Source organism: Benincasa hispida, chromosome 6 (genome assembly GCF_009727055.1).
Source record: "Benincasa hispida cultivar B227 chromosome 6, ASM972705v1, whole genome shotgun sequence".
Classification (NCBI taxonomy): domain Eukaryota; kingdom Viridiplantae; phylum Streptophyta; class Magnoliopsida; order Cucurbitales; family Cucurbitaceae; genus Benincasa; species Benincasa hispida.
The window spans coordinates 14,556,817-14,573,463 of record NC_052354.1 but is presented as its reverse complement, the minus strand read 5'-3'; positions in this window follow the sequence as shown (position 1 = coordinate 14,573,463).

Sequence of the window (16,647 nt, the reverse complement as noted above, 5' to 3'; positions counted from 1 at the left end):
TTTAAATTGTTATATATATATAATTTTCCATAAAAAGAAAAATAAAAATAAATTTTTATTAATAAATAAAAATTACCTCTTTGACTAGTTAGTAAGGATCCTTGTCGACCCACTTTTATTTTTTCACAAGTAGGAGAGAGGAGAAATTTTTCAATTTTTTTCAAAAGAATAAATAATACAAATTATTAGAAAATTCTTGGTGACCAATTTGGAGGCTAAGTCTTATTGTTCATTTCAGCTCTGTTGATATCAATGAATGTGGAATGCACTACTTCATGCTTCTTTTTTTTTCCACTTTGCACGTGCAATCACTTTTCCATTATAAAAAATTATATATCTTTATTATAGAAGAAAAACATAATGTAAAATATATAAAATGTTCTTTGTTATACTTAGGTTTATTTCTGCAAAAAGAAATGTCCATTTGGTATGATATTTTTTTACTAAGATCCAAATTTCACTTGATTCAGATTTTAAAAATAACGAAGAATAACCTTTCGTTTATGTCACAAACTACTTGTTTAACGTTTTTTTTTTTTTTTTCAAAATGGTAAATGTGATTTAGAGAGCAGAGAGAAGTGCAAGCATAATAAATTGATGCAAGCAAAATATTAAATATACTTATTTTTAAAAGTTGGGTCAAACGTGATTTGTAGGGGTATTTTGGGTTGGGTCGGATAACTTTTAGACCCAACCCATTTGTTTGGTTTGTTAATTTCTTCAATCTACCCAACCATGAAACTTTTTGGTTGAATTGGTTGAGTTAACCGGATTATTTATTTAAATTTATTTTCCACACGAAAAAAAAATTGATTTAATTATTTTCATATATTGAATTAAGATTTAAAAATGATTTCAATTTATGTAATGAATTTTTTGTTTCCAAAGTGTTAAAAAACTATTTTTAGAAGTTATTGGAGAATAAATTATTAAAAAAATAAATTTTAAATAAATATATGTATATAAAATTGTATCATAAGTTAAAAAATATATATTTTAAGTTAATATAAGTTCGAGTTGGTTTGGATTATTTTAATTATATGTGACCCATGAACCAATCCAACCCACAAATATTTCATGTATTTTAACTGAACTCAACTCAAATAGGTTGATAACTCAATTAAAACAGCATAGATTGAGTTGGATTGATCGATTCTTTCGGGTCATCGAGTTTTTTGAACACCCCTAATGATTTGGATGGTAAAATTTGTATCCTTAATTATATAAAGCTTGCATTGGAAGCTAAGGAGGACAAAGCTTTGTTGGAGCTAAAACATACACCTCTCTTTTTCTCTCTTTTTCTCAGTTTCTTTTCATCTCCTTTGCCCACTAACTCCCAAGCTTGCCAAAATCATATTCATCCCTATTTCATAAAAGAGACAAGCTTATTCATGTTCTTTTCCCCTTTCTTCCCTTTAAAATTTATTCTTCTCCTTTCCTTTCTCTTTTCACACACCTCCATGGAAAACTACATGCTTTTTTCTTCATTTTTTTTTACTTCTTTTCACTTCCCAATGTGTCTGCCTTTTTATCTGATAGTGAGCAAACCAATGCCTTCCTATCACTATATATAAGGCCATTTGTTTAGATTGGATAAGATTTAGATTAGATTTAGAGCCCTTTCTTATACACAATTCAATTACCCAAATAATAAATTTGTCCAACCTAAACAACCTTAGATATACGATACATCCAACTCAATGCAAAATTATCGTACACTATAATTAAGATACAATATGTAGTATTAAGTATATTATTTAAAATGTAATGAACAAAGTCTCACGTTAGCTAGATAAGGGGATAATCATGTATATAAGTAATGAAAAGTATCTCTACTGATATAAAGATTTTTGGATGAAAGCAAAAGTAAATTAATCATGTTTAGAATGAACAGTATCATACATCATGGGATATTTAGAGGGTTGTTGTCTCGAAAATATATATTAACCAATAAACAGTATAGGAAGCAAACGAGAGTAGACCAATAGAAAAGAGATAGATGATTAACGAGAAAAGTAGGTGTGTGTTTATAATGAGAGAGATGGGGTTAGGATTATGAAATGAATGTGTGGGTATGATTAGATATACAAGTAGATGATTGAAGGGAAGACTCTTTTTAGGCTCCATTCTTTTGAAATGGAGAGGTCCAACCCAGCCACTACCACAAAGCAAAGTAAAACACAATAAAGAAGAGAAAGCAAACACACACACATACACACACTCTCCCTCGAGAATAGGCACAACGCTCACATATCATCATCCCTCCCATTTTAGATTTCATGGTATCCAAAGCTAGATTGCCAAAACCCTACAAAACACATATAACCTTTTTGTTTTTGTTCCCCTTTTCTTTTAGTTTAGGATAATGATTAGGTACAATTTAAACTACACTTGATCACATGCTTCCGTTTTTCTTATACCCTAAAAATAAAAAATTAGATCTTTTTTTAAACAAAAATTACCACATGACACATTACTATTGGGTGTTTCTTGGACTTGGCTGCACCCAAACTTTTTTTTTTTTCTTTAGTTTAATACTACAATACCCATGGAATACTATTAATATAAACAGAATTTTAAGCCATGGCAAAAACCAAATCATTTATCATTGAAAATTAAGTTTAGTTAGAGTGATTGATTTCATATAGTTTTCTCGGATCTAATTTTATAATATTTTGTTATGAATTCAACCTTGAATCTAATGTATGTGCATAACTTTGAAAACATTAGCTAGTCACTAATGATATTTGGATAGCATTAAAATTAATAAGTTCAATTTTTTTATTCTTTCAATAATGCATAATGTATTAAGGAGCGAATGAAACATTATAATTAGGGCAAAGAATATGACATAATTATTAATGCATGAGACAAAATATAGAACTTTTTGAGGCATAAAATTTTGGTATATATGGGGAGGGAGGGGATGGCATATATTTTGCTTTTCAGCTACCTTTTCCTTTATCTTTTGTTTTTGATTTTTTTGTTTTTTTTTTTTTTTTTTTTTTTTTTTTTGAGTAATGAGAAAAATTTGACACATATATTGCAATGGGGACTATAAGTACCCCATGAACTTGATTGATATATATTGGGTGCCATATTGCATTCACCATAAAAATCACCAAAAACAAAAAATCTCATATCTAAAAGACTAATTCATTTAGCATCATTCTAGCTTTTCAACTTCTTTATACTCCAAAAGGGCCCAATCAACTTTTTGATTTACAACCAAATATATTATTATTATTATTATTTAAAAAAGAAACCAATAAAGAAACTCAACTTAAAGGATACTCTAACTTTGTCATCACCACCAAAAGTTGGTAATTTTCCCCATGGAAAAGGATAAGATAGTAAAGGGAGAGAGATTCTTTGCCTTGTATACCTTATGCCATTCCCCACTTTTATTTTCCATTTGATGAGGGAAAGAGAAGTTTTGGCTTTATGATTGCCCTAATACTTTGGATTCCTTCTCTCTCCATATAAAATTATGTACCTTTTTATGCATTTAAGAATAACCCTAACATTTTTGTGCCACCCATGTTTTTTTTTACTATACACCAATAGAATATCACAAACATTAAAAAGAAAAAAGAAATTTTGCAAAAGTCTTAATGGGGTTAGACCCACCATTTCCCATTATGTTTCTTTTTTGTTTCAATTTCATTCTAATAGGCTTGATTTCATCCTTGGATTTTTAGTTTATTCACTTTCTATATCTTTAAGAGCATGTATTAATGTTATGATGCTTATCTTGCTAATGACCAATCTTAATTAAACCTTTTCAAAGTACACAATCAAATCCTACCTTTCCTTTTTCTTGTTTTCCAAGAAAATTATACCATTACCCTTTTCTCGAGAGTTTAGAAATCAATTAAAATCCTAACTTCAACCCGTCTCAGATTTATACTACATCATTCATTTACTATCTTCACACATGCATTTATTAATTAATAACCAAAATGATCATGAAAATTTCAAAAGTGCTTTTAATTAATAAAAAATGCTTTTCATTTGTTTTTCTAATAAAGCGTACTAAACTTCATTAGACAAATTTTAACATTTACATGCATTTTTCTTAATAGTCCAGATGTGATACTCTCGTTGGTAGTTAGTTTATAATATTATTATATACTCACTCCTCCCACTCCAACTCCCACACTCTCCTTCCCATCTCTTCATATATATACAATATAATGGATAAATGATAGGTCTAAGTTAATCATGAATAAGACTAAGCTATACTATGGAATATTTATATATGGTGTCAAAATGATATGCCTTTCATAATGAAGGATAATGGGTGAGAAGTGGGAACACCCAATCCCACAAAAAATAAATAAATAAAATAAAATCTTAAAAAACTCCTTCACAATTTCCACTACCCTTCACTCATCACCATCCTCATCATGATATTTTTAAGAAATTAAAATTATCATAAGATAAAAGCTAATAATTAGATAAATCCTAGAATGTATTTAATTTTATATTTCCTTTTTATTTACATAAAAAAAATAAAAATTAAAAATATTTATCATATGACAATTTTTTATTAAACAATTGTCTGAATTGCATAAAGATAGATACAGACAACATCTAAATTTTTCTTTACAAAAACTACATCATTTTTTTATTTGTTTTTCAATTTAAACCTCTTTGGATTCTTATAATTCTTGATACTTCTATTTTAATTCAAAATAATTTTGACTTTTATTATTATTTTCCATAAACTAAAATAGGTATAGAAAAGCCACATAAAATTGGCTAAAGCAGATATTAAAGTAGTGCACACGTGACAATAAAATAATAGTTAAATAACTATTAATTCTTGAGTTGTTTTTAAATATAGAAAAATAAATAAAATATTTACAAAATATAGCAAAATTTTATAACTATCACCGATAAAAGTTTATCAGTATCTATCAATTCTATCCTTCATAGTTTCGAGATTTTACTATATTTTGTAAATAATTTCAATAGTTTTACCATTTGAAATAATTTTCCTTAATTCTTTTAATAGACTCTAATCAAAATTCATAAACTAAAATGAGATTTAAACTCTTTGTTGAAATATTTAAAATTATTTATGAAAAAAACACTTAAATTGGAATTGAAAAAAAAAAAAGTGAATTGCTTAAATTATTATTTTGAAAAGTTAATTAATTATAAATTTATGATAATGGAAAGAAGAAAATCACTATGAACGATTAATAAATTGCATAATGAATTAAGTTAAATAGCCTAGATTTAGGCACGATATTTACAAGTGGACTGCAGGTGGGATGGTAGGATCCACACACACACACATTTTTAAGTTCAAACTTTGTAAAGCAACTCAAGCGTCAATTCTGTTCTACTAGTAGAGTTAGCCAATTTAGAAAAAAAGAGATTATTTGGGATCTTGACATCAAAAACATCTATTTTGAGATCTTTTCATCCACATTATTCTATAAAATTAAGATTGATCTACTAAGAATATCGAATGTTCACGAGAGACAATGCTACTCGAAGAATCTCGCTTGTTAAGGACTTAATAGAGGTAAAGATTGTCATCCCTCTCTACAAGTATATGACGATATTTCATTGAAGAAAACATTTTGATCACCTCAAAATTCGTTTTTGATAGAGTAAACTAACATGCAGCGAAAAAAAAAAACATAATTAATAAGCACTCTAATTACATTTAATTTGAGTTTGAAACATGCATTGAAAAAAAAAAATCAAAAGAGGGTTTCAAGAACACAGTAGCTTTGATGAAAACTCTTCAATTTTAGCTGAAATCTACGAATTGAGTCCTCAATTCTTCAGTAGACCACCACAGAGATCTTCTCTACTATTTTCTGACTTGAATTGTGTGATGGAAACACTGAATTGAGTAGGATTTGAGTGAGATAGAGGAGGATTTGCTTGGTTTTCACTTTCTGCATAATTTCAGTTAACAAACTGATTGCATCAATCAGTAATTGAAGTTCAAAACTTCAATTTACACGTGAAGACCATGCAAATTAGTTCGCATGGTTAATGTCACTTCAATTTTCATTGAGTGAAAAAATCCAAGGTTGGATTTTTCCACTTTCAATTTTAAATTCAAATGATTTTGATTATCAAATTAAATTAAATATGATTTTTCAAAGGAAAAAAAAATTAATTTAATTTTATAATTTTGAATTTTCAAAAATTCAAAATTCTAATTAATCAAATTATCAATTTTGAACAAATTTCATAATTAAATAAAATTGAATAATTAATTAAATTAAGTTTAATTAATTTAATTTAATATCAAATATTATATATTATATTTTACCTCATCAAATATTTAAAAATTTTGAATTCTCCACTTTTATTTAATTTCGACAAAAATTAAACGTTTCAATTGTATCAAATACAATTAATAGAAATCCTGATTGAATTTAAACATTTCAAATCTCCTCGAGTCAAAATTTACTCAATTCACTAATCCAAGATAATACGAGCTAGTAGAGGAACCTTATGAACCTATAGATCATGAGCTCCAATGATTTGCATTTAATTGGTTAAACTCCTTAAATCGAATTAATCACCATTCGTTAACTACCAAGACACAACACCATAGCTCGATAGTTGCACTCTCCTTACTGTAGATATATTTCTGTCCATTTTAACCATAATAGGTAAGTCGATTCTTCACAGGTCGTTCGTATTTATAACTAGGTCAAAATTATCGTTTTACCCATGTAAATACATCTTGCTCCTTAAGCTCCCACTGATCCTCTATTGAACAATTGGTTTATAGTCTGACTCATAAACCATGACCCTCTTGATCAAGAGAGGTCGAAGCTCCTTTGTTCAAGACCAGGATTCAGTGCTTAAAAGAACAACCTATCTGTTAACCCTAAATCAAGTAAGAGTGACTTCCATCTTGCAAAACTATGTCCCCAACTATTTATCCTATTTTATCCCCAAAATGGGAGGCTTATTGAGCAGTGTTGTTGGACTACTCTCACCTATGCAGATCAAAGGATAATCCCGAACAAACAGGAGTTCGTAGTTAGCTCAGGATTAAAATCGAGGTACCCTAGGTCATTGAAATTTGAAATAGTTAGTTTTAACAGTAAACGATCGTTATAAAGAAAAGTGACTATTTCGTGGTCCGATCTTATGCAAACTCATTGCATAGGATTCCTCCACTCGCATGTCTCTACATGAATGATTTTAAGATCACATCATTTGTATCAGTATATAAAATGGGTCACATCCAATAGTGTCATTAGGATGAGGTACTCAATCTCATCCATATATTTATAGACCTTTTTGGCTATATATCAAAACTAGATCCTTTTTTATGTCGTCACATAAAGTTAACGTATTCATAATATAGTCATGGATTTGTTTATTGGAGTTATAATAGAATGCATTATCAATAACAATTTATTGAATAAGATACTCAATGACACATTTATTGATATATAGAATATGTTAACAATATTTACGAACTGCGAGTTTAGGAAATTCCCAACAAACTCCCACTTGGACTAATACTCCAGTGAAACAAACATACAAACATATAATGTCTACAATGTTGAGGAAAAATAGAGAGAAAATACAATAAATTAGGGCATCTAAAATACCCTTGACATTCTCCCACTTACTTTAAATTATGATGCTCGTAGTCCTAGTCCGACTAAGTGGCCCTCGAATAATTTAGCCGAGAGGGCCTTCATAAAAGGATCAGTTAGGTTGTCTTCTGAGGCTATCTTCGTGACTATCACGTCTCCTCGGTGTACGATCTCCCTAATGAGATGGTACTTTCTTTCTATGTGTTTTCCATGCTTGTGACTTCTTGGTTTCTTGGAATTGGCAACTGCACCACTATTGTCATAATACAGAGTAATGAGCATATGCATATTTGGAACCACTTCTAAATCTGTCAGGAACTTGCACAGCCACACTACTTCTTTAGCTACTTCGCATGCAGCTACATATTCTGCTTCAATCGTGGAATCAACTATACAACTTTGTTTAATGCTTCTCCATACTATAGCTCATCTGCTAAGAGTAAAATCTGATCCTAAAGTAGATTTCCTAGAATCTATATCAGTTTGAAAAGCAGAATCAATGTATCCCGTAAGGATCAAATTCTTAGGCCCATACATACACAAGCATATAGTCTTTCGTCTCTAGAGATACTTAAGGATGTTTTTTACAGCAATCCAATGATTGTGTCCAGAGTTAGATTGGAACCTGTTGTCGATTTCAACTACAAAGCATATGTCAGGACGTGTACACAACATAGTATACATTAGACTCCCAACTCCCGATGCATATGGAGTTCTTTTCATTTCCTCAACTTCTTGAGGTGTCTTAGGACTCTTCTCCTTCGACAAGTGAATTCCATGTCTAAAAGATAACATACTCTTTGTGAAATTTTGCATATTATACCTTGACAACATTTTGTCAATATAAGATGCCTGAGATAGTGCTAGGGTTCTATTTTTGCATATTGAGCATCTCCCAAATCTTTCATTTAGAATTGTGATACTAACCATCTCTTTACGTCAGCAAGGAAACTTGTCTCATTCCCAATGAGCAAGATATCATCAACATAAAGGACTAGGAAAGCTACAGTTTTGTTGACTATTTTCTTGTATACACAAGGTTCGTCAACATTCTGTTCAAAGCCATAAGATTTGATCGCAGTGTCAAATCTTATATTCCATGATCTAGAAGTTTGTTTCAACCCCATAAATGGGTCTTTTAAGCTTACAAACCTTTTATTCTTGACCCTGTGCAATGGACCCTTCTGGTTGAGACATGAAAATACTTTCATCAAGATAGTCGTCCAAGAAAGTTGTCTTGACATCCATATTCATATTTCATAGTCATAATATGTGGCAATGGATAAAAGTATTCTTATTGATTTGATCATGGCAACAGGAGAGAAAGTTTCTTCATAGTCAACTCCCTCCTTTTGAGTAAAACCTTTTACCACGAGTCTGGCTTTATAGGTCTGTACCTTGCCAGTGTGGTCTCGTTTTCTCTTGTAGATCCATTTACAACCTATAGGTTTAACCCCATGTGGTTGATCTACAAGTTTCCAGATAGAATTGAAGTATATTGACTGCATTTCTACGTCCATGGCTTTTATCCATTGTTCCCAATCAACATCTTCCATTGCCTATTAGTCAATGGATCCTCTAGACCATTCAGGTATGATCCTGAGTTTTTGTTAAACCCATGTAACATTCAGGCTGTTGAACAACCCTCCCACTACGTCGAGGCATTCTTAACTCTTGAGAAGGATGCGATGGGACAACAACTATTGTTGATGGACCAGCTTGATCAAAAAGTTTTGTTGATTTGTCTATAGTATCTTTGGCCATTTCTTTCATATTAGTTTACTGCGAGGTTGATGATTTCTAATATGATCTTCCAAGAATGTAGCATTTGTTGATACAAATACTTTATCCTCTTAGGGATCATAGAACAACCCACCTTTTGTTTCCTTATGGTATCCTATAAATAGGCATAATTTTGAATGTCTTTCCAATTTCTTAGGGTTTTGCACCAACATGTGTGATGGACATCCTTATATTCGGAAGTGACATAAATTACTTTTACGTCCTCTCCATAACTCATACGATATTTCTAAAACACTTTCTGAGGGAACCATGTTCATAATATATACAGCAGTCTGTACTGCAAACCCCCAAAAGGATTGAGGTAACGGAGCATAACTCATCATCGAATGAACCATGTCTAACAAGGTTCGATTTCTCCTTTTTGCAACACCATTTTGATGTGGTGTTCTAGGTATTGTAAGTTGGAATTGAATTTCATGATCCACTAAATAATTCTAGAATTGTAAATCCATATACTCATCACCTCGATCTAATTGAAGTGTTTTAATTCTTTTACCTAATAAGTTTTCAACTTCCGTCTTAAATTCTCTGAACTTTTCGAGAGTTTCAGACTTGTGACTCATTAAGTAATTATAGCCATATCTTGAATAGCCATCAACAAAATTGACAAAATATTCATATCTACCTCGAGCTTTTACATTCGTCGGACCACAAAGGTCTGAATATATAAGTTCTAGGGGTTCTTTGGCCCGAAGACCTTTTTCAGAAAAAAGATCTTTTAGTCATTTTTCCTTCAAAACATGATTCATACGGAGGTAAAGAACTGTCTTCTAACTGATTTAGATGACCGTTTTTAACTAATCTCTCAATCCTGTTGAGATTTATGTGACCAGGTCTGAGATGCCAAAGATATGCGTTATGAAAAAAATTTCGTCTTTTATTTTGAGTTTCTGCCGTTTTAAACATCTCTATATTTAAAATAGCTTTTGCTTCAGTTGGTTTTAATACATCCAAGTTATTTTCAATTCTAGCAAAACAAATATGAACACCTCTTGAAAAAACAAACACTTCATTGATTTCAAAAGATACTTTATACATATTTTCTAACAGACAAGATATGAAGATCAAATTTCTTTTCATTTTGGGTACATAATATACATTCTTTAACAAAATAAAAAAAAAAATCTTCAAAATATAACTTGATGTCACACACTACTTCAGCTGAAATGACTTCGCATGTTCCCACCTTGAAAGTCATTTCGTGTTCTGAGAGTTGAATCCTAGAACTAGTTTCCTGTAGAAAAGTGCAAACATGATTAGCATCACTTGAATCTAATATTCAGGTTAAGTGAAAATTTTTCACTAAGCATGTTTCAACTACAAGTAAATCTGATTTACCTTGTTTAGCCTTTTCAACTCTCTTTTCAACCAAATATTTCGGGCAGTTGCACTTCTGATGCCCGTCCTCTCCACAATGGAAACACTTTCCTTTAGAAGCCTTTATTTTAGCAGTAGGTTTCTTCTTCCATGCCCCTTTTTTCTTCATCTGGATACTTTTATCTTTAGAAGATGAAGGGGCGGACTTCTTTTTATCTGAAGGCTACATTACCAAAGATGATCCCTTCAGAAATTTTTTCTGATGTAAAACAACATTTGTTTCACTTTCTTTTAATTTCATCATCGATTGGTAAGTTTGAGTTCATTTAATAAAGTAGTCAGATTGTAATCAATCTTATACATTAAAGCATTAGTTTGGAAGGTCAAGAAGCTCTTTGGAAGAGACTCCAGGATCATACTAACTTGACTAGTTTCGTCTATGGTAGCCTGAGCTTCTGCGATGTTAAAGTGAACCATCATGTCTAGGACATAGCCTCATGTCGCACAGAAAATGACGGTTGCCCGAACATTTCTTGCAATGACGCCATAATTTCATGGGCAGTGGCCATGGCTTCATGTGTCTTGTTGAACACATCAGATATGCTTGCCAAGATATAGGCTCTCGCCTTCTCATTAGCCCTCACTCATATATCATAAACTTCCCGAATATTTCGGTTAGTATTGAACCGGGAAGAGGAGGACATTCCTCCGTTAAAACAAACTTCAGGTCGTCAACCACTAATATTGTATTTATATTCGATTTCCAATTAGAGTAACCTTCTCCGTTGAATTTGTCGGAAGCAAGAAGTTGTATAATCGAGTTTGACATTGCTGAAAAAAAACAAATTCTAAAGTTAACATCTTTGAACGTAGGAACTTAATAAAAAGAAGCAAAAACTAATAAAAGAAACAAAAGTTGCAACCATTGGACGCATAAGGAAATCATATCAACCTCATCTTGCACTCGAAGAATCGTGTGTTGAACATAAACATGAAAAAGGAAAGCGAAAAACGCATGGATGGTGGCTCATCTAATGAAATTTCAAGTTGGTAGCTGATTTGAGATAGTTGCGGCAGAACTAATGAATTTATGATGCCATGAATTCAACGTAGCAGAACATGGAATTAAATGCAAGCTATCATATCATCATTAGAAAGAAGTTGAGAACCTTCCCCTTGACGCCTATAAATAGCCCAACGATCTTCATTTCAAGTATTAGATTTTTTGTCAAGAGATTCACTGAAATTCTGCTCAAATTTCTCCCAAATTCGCCATTTTTTTCGACCTCTTGAACTTCTCTTTAAGGATTTCTGAGTGAGAGCATAGTCTTCTTCTTTGAAAAGGAAGAGAGTACCACCAACCTCCATTATCACCACAGTGAAGCAGCCACCATCAAAGCCAAAGGGAGCAAGATAATACAATCGGCGGTTTGACACTTTCATTTCTATACTTTACTCTATTTTCTTTTTACTTTGAACTTGTATTGAGATCTTGAGATTGAGAAACTCTTTGTTCTTAATATGAACAGAATTTCTTTCATCTCTTATCCATCCATGTTTTCACTTCTCTCCATCTTGAGCAACTAATTTCTTAATAGGTTAATAAAAAATAGGTAGCATTCTCATAAGTGTAGCATAAGTTAAAATTCATCTTGTTTAATGTATGCTTAATCTATTGGATCTATTGCTTGAATCTATTTGATCAATTGACTTTAGTAGAAATAGCTAATTACTCAAGAGAGTAAGTGCCTGTAGAAATTATTAAACAAGGAAAGAAGTAGCTTTAAAGGTAAAGTCAACCTTTTGTCCAAAATTAACTTAAGCAAGCATCTTAGAGATAAGATTAATATGACAGAAAACATTGAGAGGTGAGTTCTTCATTTTATAAGTTAAAGACATGAACGCCTACTTATGCATCACTTAGGAGAATGTTAATGAACCTTCCTGGCCCTACTTTCAACTGATTTTCACCCTTTTCAACGAACGCTACTTTATTTGTGTTGCATTTTTGTCATCAGTGCCACCATTTCCATCCATTAATGCATCACCATCACACACACACTCAATGCATATCATTCATACTTCATCCCTTGGCCTTGTTTCACCTTACAATTATGCACAAGTAGTTATTTAGTGCAATCGTCAATGCTTGATACTTAATGAATATTGTGAAAATAATTTAACCATTCTTAATTAGTTATATCAAGTCTTTGTGTTTGACTCTGGTACTTACCAGGTAACTTTATCTAAGCTTGCATTTGGGTTTAAATAGAGGAAACTTGTATTCATTTTAGATTATTTGATTGATTAATATAACACACGTGCACAGCAATAATTAACAATTTTTACACACAACAAGTTTTTGGTGCCATTGCCAGGGACTTACAACATAGTTTATTGAGATTTGGTTTGTGTGATTTTTTCAAAAAGTTCAATCAAAGGTATATTGCAAGTTTAGCCTACACTTGCAAATGTTCTATGAGTAAAGATGATACACCATAACCCATATACGACCCTAAGATTGAAAAGACCTTTAGATAGAAGTGGGATTCAACAAATAGAGAAGGAAAAGGCAACATTAATATTAAACTCAGTAATATTCAATGTAAGCCAGCTCTACCACTGGATTGTAATTAAGAAAATCCTCACATATCTTAGGAGAATAAGAGACTATATGTTTGTATATGGGGTTAAGGATTTGATCCTTCTAGGATACACTGACTCTGATTTTCAGACTAATAAGGATTCTAGGGAATCTCATGGGATTAGTGTTCACTCTTGATGGAGGAGCTATATTTTGGCAGAGCACAAGCAAGGATGCATTACTAACTCTACCATAGAGGTTGAATATGTAGTTGCTAAAGAAGTTGTATGGCTTAGAAAGTTTTTGAAAAATTTGGAAGTTATTCCAAATATGACTTTGCCCATTACACTTTATTATGATAATGGTAGTGTTGTGGTAAACTCCGAAGAACTTCGAAGCTACAAGAGGGAAACATATTGAAAAGAAATACCACTTGATATCCAAAGAACTTCTGTTGGGAATTCCATTTCTTCAAAAGCATCACCCTATAAACTTTCAAATTTTCATTAAAAAAAAGATCAAATGAATATTATGGAAAATTATTTTAAATAACAAAACTGCTAAAAATATTTACAAATAATAACAAAATATCACAGTCTATCTATGATAGACAACGATAAACTACTATTTGTGTCTATCATTGTCTATTGTGATCTATCACAAATAGACTATGATATTTTACTATTATTTGTAAATATTTTAGTTATTTTCCTATATTTGATAACAGCCCTAATATCATCAATATAAATATGAATTGCTTATTTATTAGTGAAAAATAAGTCTTAAGTTTTTAGAAACATACCTTTCATATTCACACATTTAATAATTTGAAGCTTTTTTTTCCATTGATATTGATATTTTGTTCTCTAAATTTGAAAAGTCATCACCGTAGAGAAAAATAATAAGGACAAAATGTCTACTTAGACAATAATTCGACCAAGAGATTAGAAGTTCAAACACATCCTCCAGTTCACTTATCGTTAAAGTAAAAACAATAACTGTGGTTTTGAAAATTTAACCAAACAACAAGATCTACAACTCTTTAATCAAATTCAAAAAAGACCAACAAACATGAAGAAAGGAAACTAGAAAAAGGATAGGAAAAAAGGATACATCTTGGTTAGAGAATTCAAACCATTTCAAATTTTGAATTGTAATAATTGAAAGTTAGGAGGAATGAAAGAAGTTAAGAGGTATAATAGTGATGTGAGTGATGGAAAGGGAGCATGTGGGAGTAAAGAGAAAGGATGCTCCATAGAATGGATTCCATTTGTTGAAGGTTTAGGAGACTATAAGATAAAATAAAGGTATATAGAGCTGGCTGTCAGATGCCTTCAATGCATATGCAATACAATTTCTACTTTCTTTTTTTCTTTCTTCCTTTTTAATGATATTTCATCTCTTACACAACACTCTTAGCTTTGGTGTGTATGTTTGTGTATTGGGCCATTGTGTTTTTGTTACTACATGCAAATAAACTAATATACCACATGTTTGGGATCCATCCCTTCCCTACTCCATACTTTTTCTCTTCTTCTTTTCTATTTGTTTTCTTCTTCTTCTTTTTTCATTCACAACTTCCTTCCTCTTATTTATCTAACCCTTGCTAGCTCCTTATTCAAATAATGTTGTTCTTTTTACCCTTTTTCGTTTTCTAATGTAATTGGTTGATAAATTAGTCAAATGTATTCTCTGGAGAATGTATGACATATTGAGATATGGGCGTACATCTATCACATTCTCTTAGTTTGTATTTCGTGTATAATTAAAACCCTCTTCATGAAATATGGAATAACTTTTGGAAAGTCATATAAATTAATTTTTGAAATCCTACACAGAAAGAAACAATAAAGTTGTCGTCAAAAGCATTTTATTCTATTTTTCTTATTATAGTAAAAATAAAAGGAAAGAAAATAAGGAAATAAACTTTCTTTCTTTCTTTCTTTTTTATAATAAGGGAATAGGAGAAAGAAGAAATGAAATTTCAATTATATGAAACGATGACAAATGATGAAGTGAAGTGAACATAGTTTATTAGATAAAACACCTATAATATTTTTTAAGGTTGAGAATTTGACCGTTCATACAATAAAGAATAAGAATTTAAATTCTATGGCAAAAAATTTGGTGGATCTTCTTTCATCTTATTTAGAATTAAATCAAAAGTAAGATTTAAGCATTACATACTTCAAAATATAATTAGAAATATCGTTGCGAGTTTTATCTCCTTGTGCTCCAACTTCATGAGATCAATCTTCATCTCCACCATAAAATCTTGGAAAAAATATCTTTTTAGTTCCTAAGTTTTTTAGAAATATGTGCATTTGGTCCCTAAGTTTTTAATTTGGTCATATTAATCCCGGTTTAAAAGGTCTCTCTTTCTATTTTCTATATTAATTAAATATTTTTTTTAAAAAATCTAAATTAAAAATTAAAAATATTTATATATTTTTCTCTCTCCCTTCTAATTCCGGTCTCCTCTTTCTCCTCCCGTCCCTTCAAACTCCCACAGCCAGCCATTTTTAACACTCAAACCAACCAAACCCTCTTTTGATTGCTTCAAACTTCAACTAGCTTTGTTCCAAGCTTGAGAATCACCACAACCGCCATGAACGCAAAGCTTCATTCTCTGTTTCTTGTCCTCTGTCCTTCGAGGATGAGGTCTTCTTCGATTCAGCTTCTTCAGGCTCTTCTGCGGATCTTCCATTTTGCAAAATTGGTTGTCAATTTGGAGTACCCAACTCTAGTTTGGTTATGGGTATTTGAGTCAGAGTTAGTATTTCTGTAACCCAATTGGGACAATCTCAAGTTTGTACGAACTCAGAACTCCCCTTCAATGGCGTTTTCCATCTAAAATAGATTGTTAGAAGAGGGATTAGGAAGGAAGGGGAGTGGGTGGAGGAGAGTGACAGATGAGAGAGGGAAGGAGATGATCAAAAGAATGGTGGAGAGGCAGAGCAGCGGAGAGGTTCTGAACTGATGGAGAGGAAAAATGTTTTTTACTTTTATTTTTAATTTGAATATGTATTTAAAAATGATTAAAAATAACTAAATTAATTTAAAAGGCGAAAGGGGACGTTTTAATTTTAGTAGGCGAATAAAATGTTCAAGTTAAAAACTTAGGGACCAAATAATATTATATCGATTAGTCCACTGAGTGGATAAATGTGTTGGAGTTAGTAAGTTTGTGTTTAGGAAGTAGAGTTGTAAGATAGAATTCCTCAACAAATGTGAAAAGTAGAGATATAAGAGAATGAAGTTTGAAAAAGAATAAAAATGAAGTTAATTGATAAATGTGCAAATACCGATGTTAAATTATTTACACTAATCTAAGAAATTGGTGGGCCA